We start from the raw sequence: 10979 nt of genomic DNA on the forward strand, positions 1-10979 counted from the left end.
TAAGATCCAAACAGCTAGCTTATAGTAAATCAGTTCTATAGTATAACGTCAAAAGTGTTCTCCCCTGAGATTGCTTACTAAATCCAGGGGATTCTCTCAGTTTATTATGCACTGGATGAGTTTTAGTAAATTATCTCTGACTGGTAAAACAAGACCTATAATGTACTTTGAATATTGGTCGGCCACTCCTTGCTGTTTTGAACACACCTTTATGTAATTCCTTTTTTTACTGCAAGATAGGTGTTAGAAAATCATACTACTGTGTTAGGTGCACTTAATCTTTTGGTTTAAGATCAAAACACATTAAGTGTAGCTTCCCTGTTAATACGTATTTTGCACAAGGAATTTATATAAACCTGCTGAACAGTAATTGAAATTAATTGTAAGTATGTATTGATCTGTACAGATATTGTGTATAAGAATTTAAGACTTCCTTTAATCCTTTTGGTTTACAGTGTTTCTAAAGCTACTGGTAGCCATGGAAGAGACACATGGAGAGTATAAACCATGCTGGACTACCCATAAGCCATAGTAATCCAGACTGTCCAGACATTTTACATTATACACCCAAATCAGTTCCCTAGTATAAATCACTTATTACCCTTTTTAAAAGCCTCTGACCATTTGCATAAAAATGTCAGAAAGATTTTATAACAGCAAATATTCACTTAACTTGCTGTGCACATACTATTCATTATCTCAGACTACTTATGCCCAAATGCCAGTGCTGCATCTTCTTTTGACTTTGTTATAAATTATTATATTTATGAGCCTAATGGTAAACACAAAATCATGTTTGAAATTCACCTTTTTCCCCACTCTTTGTATTCCTAGAGTGGGGGAAAAACAGAGTGTTCCTACCTTTAACAGTTGCATTTGGTGCCCAATATGTGATCTCTCGCACATCAACAGTTAACTTGCTATCTATGTGAAAAAAACAATAATACAGCTGCACCACTTTGTAAACACTCTTGTAGAACGTTGTATGTAAACGTTTGTAAATGTAAATGTTACAGCTGTTGTTATAGTAGTCTGGCTGGATAGAGTAAAAATGTGTCTCCAGGGGCTGGTCGTGGAGGTACTTTGGCCGGACATGTTGAATTCATAAAGACTTTATTGCCCTTATGAATGATTTCTTCTCACAATTGTTTCGCTATTTCAAAGCGGAGGAGATTGTCATATTTTATTTTATTTATTTTTAACTGTTCTAATTTTTTTGCATTTGTTAGTGTATTTTGTTTTAATTTATTCATTGTGTAATGATTTTTTATGGTGTTTTATGATGCTGGTATCCTTAACAGTAGAACTTTTTACACTGTGAAATGAACGCACAAATAATCCTCTTATTCATCATTCAAAGATGTGCCTAAAATCAGTCAAGTACGACTGTAAACTTCTCCTATTCAGTTTGCTTTTGCCTAGGCACACAGGTACACCAAAAAAGGGTTAAACTAGATTGTTGCCGTCACATTTTCTATAGTCCACCTTATTGATTCGACTAGTTACTGATTTATAATTTTTTGCTCCTGTGGAGAACGCAAAATTCTCCTACATGCATGCACTGGAGTTCTCCATAAGTACTGGGGAGAACAGCATTAGAAAACATCATTTCTCTTTGAGCCCTCATCAGAAAGTATTTTCTAGTGCGCAACCTGTGACTCATATATAAGGCTTTATAACTTTATTATTTTTTTTTATTATTATTATTCATGAATGAATATTTACATAATAATTTTTTTTAATGTGAAACAATTTTTTTTTATTTTACTTTGATTTAAGATGAATGTCTTTAATAAAAATATATTTATCTATGACTTTGTTGTCCTTTCTTTTTAAAAATAATGTTTTTAATAGGGATGCACCAATACCATTTTTTTAAGTACTCGCCGATACCAATTACTGATACTTTACTCCCTCCCCATAGCTATCTCTCCCCCTCCCTCCCCATAGCTGTCTCTTTCTCCCTCCCTCTCCCTCCCTCCCAATAGCTCTCTCCCTCCCCACAGCTGTCTCTCCCTCCCCATAGCTCTCTCTCTCCCTCCCCCCATAGCTGTCTCTCCCTCTCTTTCCATAGCTGTCTCTCCCTCCCCATAGCTCTCTCTCTACCTCCTCCCATAGCTCTCTCTATCTCTCCCTCCCTCCCAATAGCTGTCTCTCCATCCCTCCCCATAGCTCTCTCCCTCCCCATAGCTCTCTCCCTCTCTCCCCATAGCTGTCTCTCTCTCCCTCCCTCCCCATAGCTCTCTCTCTCTCTTCACAGCTGTCTCTCCCTCCCCCCATAGCTGTCTATCTTGCCCTCCCTCCCCTCTGATAGCTGTCTCTCCCTCCCCATAGCTCTCTCCCTCTCTCCCCATAGCTGTCTCTCCCCCTCCCTCCCCATAGCTGTCTCTCCCTCCCCATAGCTGTCTCTCTCCCTCCCTCCCCATAGCTTTCTCTCTCCCTCCCCATAGCTCTATCCCTAACCACAGCTGTCTCTCCCTCCCCATTGCTCTCTCTCTCCCTCCCCATAGCTATCTCTTCCTCCCTCCTTCCCAATAACTGTCTCTTCCTCCCTCCCCATAGCTGTCTCTTTCTTCCTCCCACCCCATAGCTTTCTCTTTCTTCCTCTTCCCATAGCTGTCTCTCTCTCTCTCTCTCCCTTCGTCCCTCCCCATAGCTGTCTCTCCCTCCCCATAGCTCTCTCCTTCACCACAGCTGTCTCTCCATTCCCATAGCTCCCTCTCTCCCTCCCTCCCCATAGCTGTCTCTCCCTCCCTCCCCATAGCTCTCTATTCCCCACAGCTGTCTCTCCCTACCCATAGCTATCTATCTCCCTCCTCCATAGCTGTCTCTCCTTCCCTTCCCATAGCTGTCTCTCCCTCCCCATAGCTCTCTCTCCCTCCCTCCCTCCCCATAGCAGTCTCTCCCTCCCCATAGCTCTCTCCTTCCCCACAGCTGTCTCTCTCTCCCTCCCTCCCCATAGCTGTCTCTCTCCCTCCCCATAGCTCTCTCCCTACCTACAGCTGTCTCTCCTTCCCCATAGCTCCCTCCCCATAGCTGTCTCTATCTCCCTTCCTCCCCATAGCTGTCTCTTCCTCCCTCCTTCCCCATAGCTGTCTGTTCCTCCCTCTCCATAGCTGTCTCTTTCTTCCTCCCACCCCATAGCTGTCTCTTTCTTCCTCCCTCCCAATAGCTGTCTCTTTCTTCCTCATAGTGGTCTCTTCCTTCCTCCCTCCCTATAGCTGTCTCTCCCTCCTTCCCCATAGCTCTCTCTCCCTCCCCATAGCTGTCTCTTCCTCCCTCCTTCCCCATAGCTGTCTCTTCCTCCCTCCCCATAGCTGTCTCTTTCTTCCTCCCACCCCATAGCTGTCTCTTTCTTCCTCCCTCCCAATAGCTGTCTCTTTCTTCCTCAAAGTGGTCTCTTCCTTCCTCCCTCCCTATAGCTGTCTCTCCCTCCTTCCCCATAGCTCTCTCTCCCTCCCCATAGCTGTCTCTCTCTCCTTCTCCATAGCTGTCTCTTCCTCCCTCCTTTCCCATAGCTGTCTCTGCCTCCCTCCTTCCCCATAACTTTCTCTTCCTCCCACCCCATAGCTGTCTCTTTCTTCCTCTCACACATAGCTGTCTCTCTCCCTTCCTCCCCACAGCTGTATCTTCCACCCCATAGCTCTCTCCCTCCCTCCCTCCCCATAGCTCTCTACCTCACCACAGCTGTCTCTCCCTCCCCATAGCTCTCTCCCTCCCTCTCCATAGCTGTTTCTCTCTTCCTCCCTCCTCATAGCTCTCTCCCTCCCCACAGATGTCTCTCCCTCTCCATAGCTCTATCTCTCCCTTCCCCATAGCTGTTCCTCTCTCCCTCCCTCCCTTCCCATAGTTGTCTCTCCCTCCCCATAGCTCTCTCCCTCCCTCCCCATAGCTGTTTCTCCCTCCCCATATCTCTCTCCCTCCCTCCCCACAGCTGTCTCTTTCTCCCCATAGCTCTCTCTCTCCCTCCCCATAGCTGTCTCTCCCTCCCTCCCTCCCTCCCCATAGCTCTCTCCCTCACCACAGCTGTCTCTCCCTCCCCATAGCTCTCTCCCTCCCTCCCCATAGCTGTCTCTCTCTTCCTCCCTCCCCATAGCTCTCTTCCTCCCCACATATGTCTTTCTCTCTCCATAGCTCTCTCTCTCCCTTCCCCATAGCTGTCTCTCTCTTCCTCCCTCCCTTCCCATAGCTGCCTCTCCCTCCCCATGGCTCCCTCCCTCCCCATAGCTGTCTCTCCCTCCCCATATCTCCCTCCCTCCCCAAAGCTGTCTCTTTCTCACCATAGCTCTCTCCCTCACCACAGCTGTCTCTCCCTCCCCATAGCTGTCTCTCTCTTCCTCCCTCCCCATAGCTCTCTCCCTCCCCACAGCTGTCTCTCCCTCCCCATAGCTCTCTCTCTCCCTCCCCCATAGCTGTCTCTCTCTCTCTCCCTTCCCATAGCTGTCCCTCCTTCCCCATAGCTCTCTCTCCCTCCCTCCCCATAACTGTCTCTCCCTCCCCATAGCTCTCTCCCTCCCCACAGCTGTCTCTCCCTCCCCATAGCTGTCTCTCTCCCTACCTCCCCATAGCTGTCTCTCTCCCTCCCCATAGCTCTCTCTCTCCCTCCCTCACCATAGCTGTCTCTCCCTCCCTCCCTCCCTCCCTCCCCATAGCTTTCTCTTCCTCCCTCCTTCCCCATAGTTGTCTCTTCCTCCCTCCTCGTAGCTGTCTCTTTCTTCCTCCCACCCCATAGCTGTCTTTCTTCCTCTCCCCCCATAGCTGTCTCTTTCTTCCTCCCTTCCAATAGCTGTCTCTTTCTTCCTCATAGTGGTCTCTTCCTTCCTCCTTCCCCATAGCTGTCTCTCCCTCCCTCCCCATAGTTGTCTCTCCCTCCCCATAGCTCTCTCCTTCCTTCCTCATAGCTCTCTCTCTCCCTCCCCATAGCTCTCTCTCTCCCTCCCCATAGCTCTGTCTCTCTCTCTCTCCCTCCCCATAGCTATCTCTCTCCCTCCTCATAGATCTCTCTCTCCCTCCCCCATAGCTGTCTCTCTGTCCCTCTCCCCCATAGCTGTCTCTCTCTCCCTCCCTCTCCATAGCTGTCTCTCCCTATCTCCCTCCCTCCCCATAGCTATCGCCCCTTGCCTCCCCTCATCATGTGCAGGCTGGCTTACTTACTTGGAATTTTAGCGAGCGAGCTTCTGCCCTTAGTGCTCTTCCAACCAGTGGCATAGGGTGGGGGCACAGGGGCAGTCGCCCTGGGCGAATAATTCTTAGGGGCACAAAATTAAAGAGTCATCTCCTTATCATGAGGTGCGCTCTCCGCCATCGCTCTCACTGAGTGTCTCACAAGCAGCACCGGGAGGAAGTGATCATCCCAACTCATCCCAACTCTCCTGGAAGTTCCGGAATTCTCCTGCATTGAAAAAGCTGCTCCCTGACACCTGCAAATTAAACACAATCTCCCGGAAATAGCGGTGGCAGAGAAAATAAAATTTGAGCCTGCACTTTTCATTTCTACCTCTAGGTGTCACTGTTCTGTTATAGCTCAATGTAAATAGTTACTGAGTTCCTCTCTAGACTAGCTCTAGTGCAGTGTGAGACATAGCAGCAGACCTGATATAGGTGAGTTATGCAGACTTTATATTGTGCAGACTCCCAAACTTTATATTGTGCAGACTTCCATACTTTATATTGTGTAGACTCCCAAACTATATATTGTGCAGACTCCTAAACTCCATATTGTACTGACTCCCAAACTCTATATTGTGCAGACTCCCAAACTCTATATTGTGCAGCCTCCTAAAATCTATATTGCTCAGACTTCCAAACTTTATATTGTGCAGACTCCTAAACTCTATATTGTACAGACTCCTAAAATCTATATTGCTCAGACTTCCAAACTTTATATTGTGCAGACTCCTAAACTCTATATTGTGCAGACTCCCAAACTCTATATTGTGCAGACTCCCATTATTTATATTGTGCAGACTCCCATACTCTATATTGTGCAGACTCCCGTACTCTATATTGTGCAGACTCCCATACTTTATATAGTGCAGACTCCCATACTTTATATCTATAAGATGGTAACATATATTTATACATGCAAGGTTCAACTTGTCTTTTTTATTTATATGTGTAATTTTTTCTCTCACATACTTTTTGTGATAACATTTTCAACTATTTCATAATCAGAGCACTGAGAAATTCTGAATTGGGGTGGCTGGGGGATACAATATGGAGGTAGTACAGTGAGGTACAATACAGAGGTGGTACAGTAAGGTACTATAGTGAGGTGGTACAGTGAGGTACTATAGTCAATCCCTACTGTACTGGTGGAAGAGACTCAATCAGTGCTAATGGGTTAGGGGGCACAATACTTGCCTTGCCCTGGATGCTGACAACCCACGCTACGCCACTGCTTCCAGCAGACTGTGCACGCCTTGTGATGATGCTGGAGTGGTCATTTCCGGCTCCCAGTATCATTACACCAGAGCGGCGCTAATGTCTGTTACATCTGGGTTATGACTCCTGCCCCAGTGCTTAAGAAGCCCATATTTCCTTCCTACTCTGCGTGAACTTGTTGAGGCTGTGTGTTCTGCAGCTGCTCAGTCATTGTGAGCATAATGAGAGTATTGTTTAGGTTTTGGTGCATTTTGCACGAGTACGAGTACTCGTGCAAATGCTCAGTATCGGCACCAATACTGATACAAGTATTGGTGCATCACTAGTTTTTATGGTATTACCAATAGTAATAGTAACATCTAGAAAAATATGTTGCAAAAAAGGCGCAGAAATAAGTTAATCCAGACCCCATAAATTCAGACAACCCGAGAATCCGGACTCTGGAGTGATTACAACTTCCGGGTGTTGGTTTGTCACTGTGCATGCGCACATTAGCATTCAGAGCAGCAACAAGCGATGTCACGTGAAGGCAGAGAAATATGAGCTCCACAACTGCACACTACATGACCAGTACCTGTGCAGGTATTTACCATCTTTAAACTGCACAGTATCATTATAACTGTATACTGTACTGTAGTACTGTATTGTACAGTAGTGTACTGTACCAATGTCTCCTAAAGTAGATAAGGTGTCTAAACAGAAGCGTAGGAGAAACACTCTGAAATTGAGTGATAAACTTGAAACTCGAATCAGGAGTTAGTATTTCTGTTCTAATGGAAACGTATGACATTGGAAAGTCTACCATTTATTATATAAAAAATGCAAAAAAATTAATTCTACAGTTTACAGCCTCATCTGAGCCTTACAACAAAATTGCAGAAATAAAAAAATTACATAAGTCAAAGTTAGAAAACCTTGATAAGGTTTTGCATGAATGTTTTTTGAATTAAACGATCAGAAGGTATAGCAATTTCTGGGCCAATGCTTAGCACCAAAGCAAAATCTTTTAAGGAGCAAATGAACATTGATTCTGAATGTAACTTTAGCAGTGGATGGCTTAGGAATTTCAAAATGTGTCATGGTATCCAAATGTTGTACACATGATGCAGCAGACTATAGTGCAACATTTGAAAAAATTGTCATAGACTATGATCTCACACCTGATCAAATTTACAATGCAGATGAAACAGGAGTTTTCTGGAAATGTCTGCCCACTAAAACTCTGTCTGGAAACCAAGAACAAAATGCTAAAGGGTTTAAGATGAATAAGGAAAGACTAACTGTCCTCACCTGTGCTAATGTTTCTGGACAGCATAAAATCAAGCTTCTGGTGATTGGCAAATTTAAGCGACCACAGGCATTTAAAGGAGTTTTGCACCTCCCTGTGACTTATAAAGCTCAAAAAAATGCTTGGATGGACAAAGACATTTTTCAAGATTGGTTTGTTACGGATTTTATTCCATCAGTTCGCCAGAACCTAACAAATTTGGGAAAACCTGCTAACACAAAGTGCTTGCTGCTTCTTGACAACTGTAAGGCTCACCCCATGAATCAAAATTAGTGTCTGATTGTGGAAATAGTTTTGCATCTTACTTGCCACCAAATGTTACATCACTAATTCAGCCCATGGACCAAGGAGTCATTAGAAATTTCAAATGCCATTATAAAAAATGACTTTATGATGAAACTGTTAAACAAGGATGTTGATTCTATAGAATTTCAACGTAGCTTTACAATAAAAGATGCAGTGTTTTCTCTTGTAACTGCATGGAATGCAGTCAAGCCTGTAACTCTTTTAAGAGCATAGCAAAAGTTATGGCCAAATGGGATGCATGGAGAACTAGAGTGTGAGGAAAATGAAGATCTTGAAGGGTTCCTTGTAGAGCATCTGAAGTGAAAGAACTCATGCAATCTGTCAAATTAGCTTGGGGTGACAACCCTCTATGCAAACTTAATGAAGACGACCTAGAAGAGTGGATATGCATTGAAGATGATGTTGAGATTGCAGTCATTTTTACTGATGAAGAAACCATTGACAGCATCACAAATCCAGATAAGACAGAGAAGCACACTTCTGAAAAATATGACGAAGAAGATGACAGACTTGAAATTGAAAAGGTATCTTGGGCTACTACTGAAAAATGCATGGAAACCATTGGGAAATTTGTGGAACAAAACCATCGCTTTACACTCCAAGACGTCATGCAAGTGCACATGGTGCAAAATAATTTTATCACAAAGAAATTACAAAGTCGCAGACAATGTGACATACGAAAATATTTACAGAAAAGAACAGAAGCATCTGCCATCAAAACTACCAATCAACTAGTGCAGCAAACACTCACAACACTCAATCCACAAACAGATCACTTTGCACAGCAGGAAAAGTAAAAATTCTATATGCAGGTACAGTACTGTACTGTAATTTAATACTGTAAAAATGAAACGCCTTACACAGTGCAGTATTTACTAAAAAAAAATCTCTTGTTATCTTTTAAAACAGAGGAAACATCTGCTGATAACCATCCTGCACTGCAGAAGCTCTGTTCACAAGCGGATCACTGGGTGCAGCAGATGTTAGCGTTCGGTGAACAAACAGTTAAGCATGTGCCGAAGAAATACCTGTAACAGAAAGGAATGTACATATGCAGGTAAAAATACTGTACTCTATTTTAATAAACAAGGCAATCTGTACATTATTTATTTATTAAAAAAAAAAAACATTAACACGTCTTCTTTATTATTTACAGGTATTTTATCAGCGATGTCCAAGAATCTGGAAAATCCAAAAATATGGACCAGACAAATCCCCAAGTAGTCCAGATTTTCAGAGTTGTACTGTAAATGAATGCAATAAATCTAATTGACTTATATTTGTATAAGGAATTTTGTTTTATAACATTGATAGCTTATTTTTCATGATAAATTAGGCTAATTTAATACTTCGACTTGAAAAATCCATCATTACTCCGACTCAGCTCACCTTTGTTAAAGCATCAAAAATACTACCTTTCTTATGATAAATGTAAGCGTACCGGTGTGCCTCTCGAAGGGCGAGCGGAGACGCGCATATAGGAGAGTAGAAAAGAGAATTCTCAGAGCACTTGATAAGTCTTACCCTATATATAGATTCATCTTATTGTTTATAATGGGGCTGAACTTGCAACTCGAGGCTGTGATGAGGGGAAAATACAAATCTCTTTAAACTGTGCAAAATGTGATATTAGTTTCAAAAATTGAGTTTATTGAATCTAGACCATTATTGTTTCTGGGGGAGAACACTGACATAAAGGGATGTTCAACAGTCTCTTTCATTGTTGTAATAGAAAATGCACTAAGCAGCTGCTTATACGTAATATAAATAATTGTAATATGTATCATTCATCTATTAAATGGATTTTACTTTTTTATTTCTTTTTTTTTTACACTACATTTGTGCTTCCTGTCACAGCCCTACAAGAAGGAGGAGGCTTTTGCAGGAGGGTTTATCTTAGCCTGATGTCATAAAACGTCTAGGCTAGTGAATAGGCTCGATAACAGGGAGTCAGATTTGTTCATGCCCAAAACTGACAGAAGAAAACTTAGGTTTTGAAAATTCTCTGCTTTTGTCACACTTGGGGCAGGGGCTACATTGAGAAGTGCTAATTTTGCAATAAAAACAAGTAAGTTATTTGATTTCACATTTTTTTTTTACCAAAGGAGCACTGTTTAATATACCTTCAAAGGAACATAAAACACATATTTTTTCTTTTATAATACAGCACAGAACATACAGTTTCAAACAACTTTACATTTGACTTCTGTTATCAAATTTGCTTCAGTCTTTCAGTATACTTTGTTGAAGGATCAATAACGCACTACTGTGATCTAGGTGAATATATCAGATGAGCCAATATGTGTAGCCACCAATCAGCATCTAGTAGGTATGTGCATTCAGATCCTTCGATAGGATCAGTATGCGGAAGTATGCACTATTTGGCTCTTTTCAGAGCCAGATTGATTCTTGTGCAAGATCACTACGTTAAGATCTAGATTTGCACAGATCTTAACTTGCTGATCTTGCACAAAAATCAACCCAGTTCCGAAAAGATCCAAATAGCGTGTACTTTAGCATTTGGATCCTAACAAAGGATCCAAATGCACATACCTAGCATCTAATTCCCAACAGTGCATTGTTGCTCCTTAGCATACCTATGTATGATTTTCAACAAAGGATACCAACAGAAAAAAAGCAAATTTGATAACAGAAGTACAGAATCCCACAAAAGTGAATACACCCCTCACATTTTTGTAAATATTTTATTATATCTTTTCATGTGACATAACTGAAGAAATGACACTTTGCTACAATGTAAAGTAATGAGTGTACAGCCTGTATAACAGTGTACATTTGCTGTCCCCTCAAAATAACTCAACACACAACCATTAATGTCTAAACCATTGGCAACAAAAGTTAATACACCCCTAAGTGGAAATGTCCAAATTGGGCCCAATTAGCCATTTTCCCTCCCCTGTGTCATGTGACTCGTTAGTGTTACAAGGTTTCAAGTGTGAATGGGGAGCAGGTGTGCTAAATTTGGTGTTATCGCTCTCAC

General features: G+C 42.7%; 1 pseudogene; it reads left to right on the forward strand.

Moving 5' to 3' along the window:
* Positions 1-7157: 7157 nt before the first annotated feature.
* Positions 7158-8058, forward strand: LOC128646950 (jerky protein homolog; annotated as a pseudogene).
* The last annotated feature ends 2921 nt before the right edge of the window (positions 8059-10979 follow it).

The sequence above is a fragment of the Bombina bombina genome, chromosome 2 (genome assembly GCF_027579735.1).
Source record: "Bombina bombina isolate aBomBom1 chromosome 2, aBomBom1.pri, whole genome shotgun sequence".
NCBI lineage: Eukaryota > Metazoa > Chordata > Amphibia > Anura > Bombinatoridae > Bombina > Bombina bombina.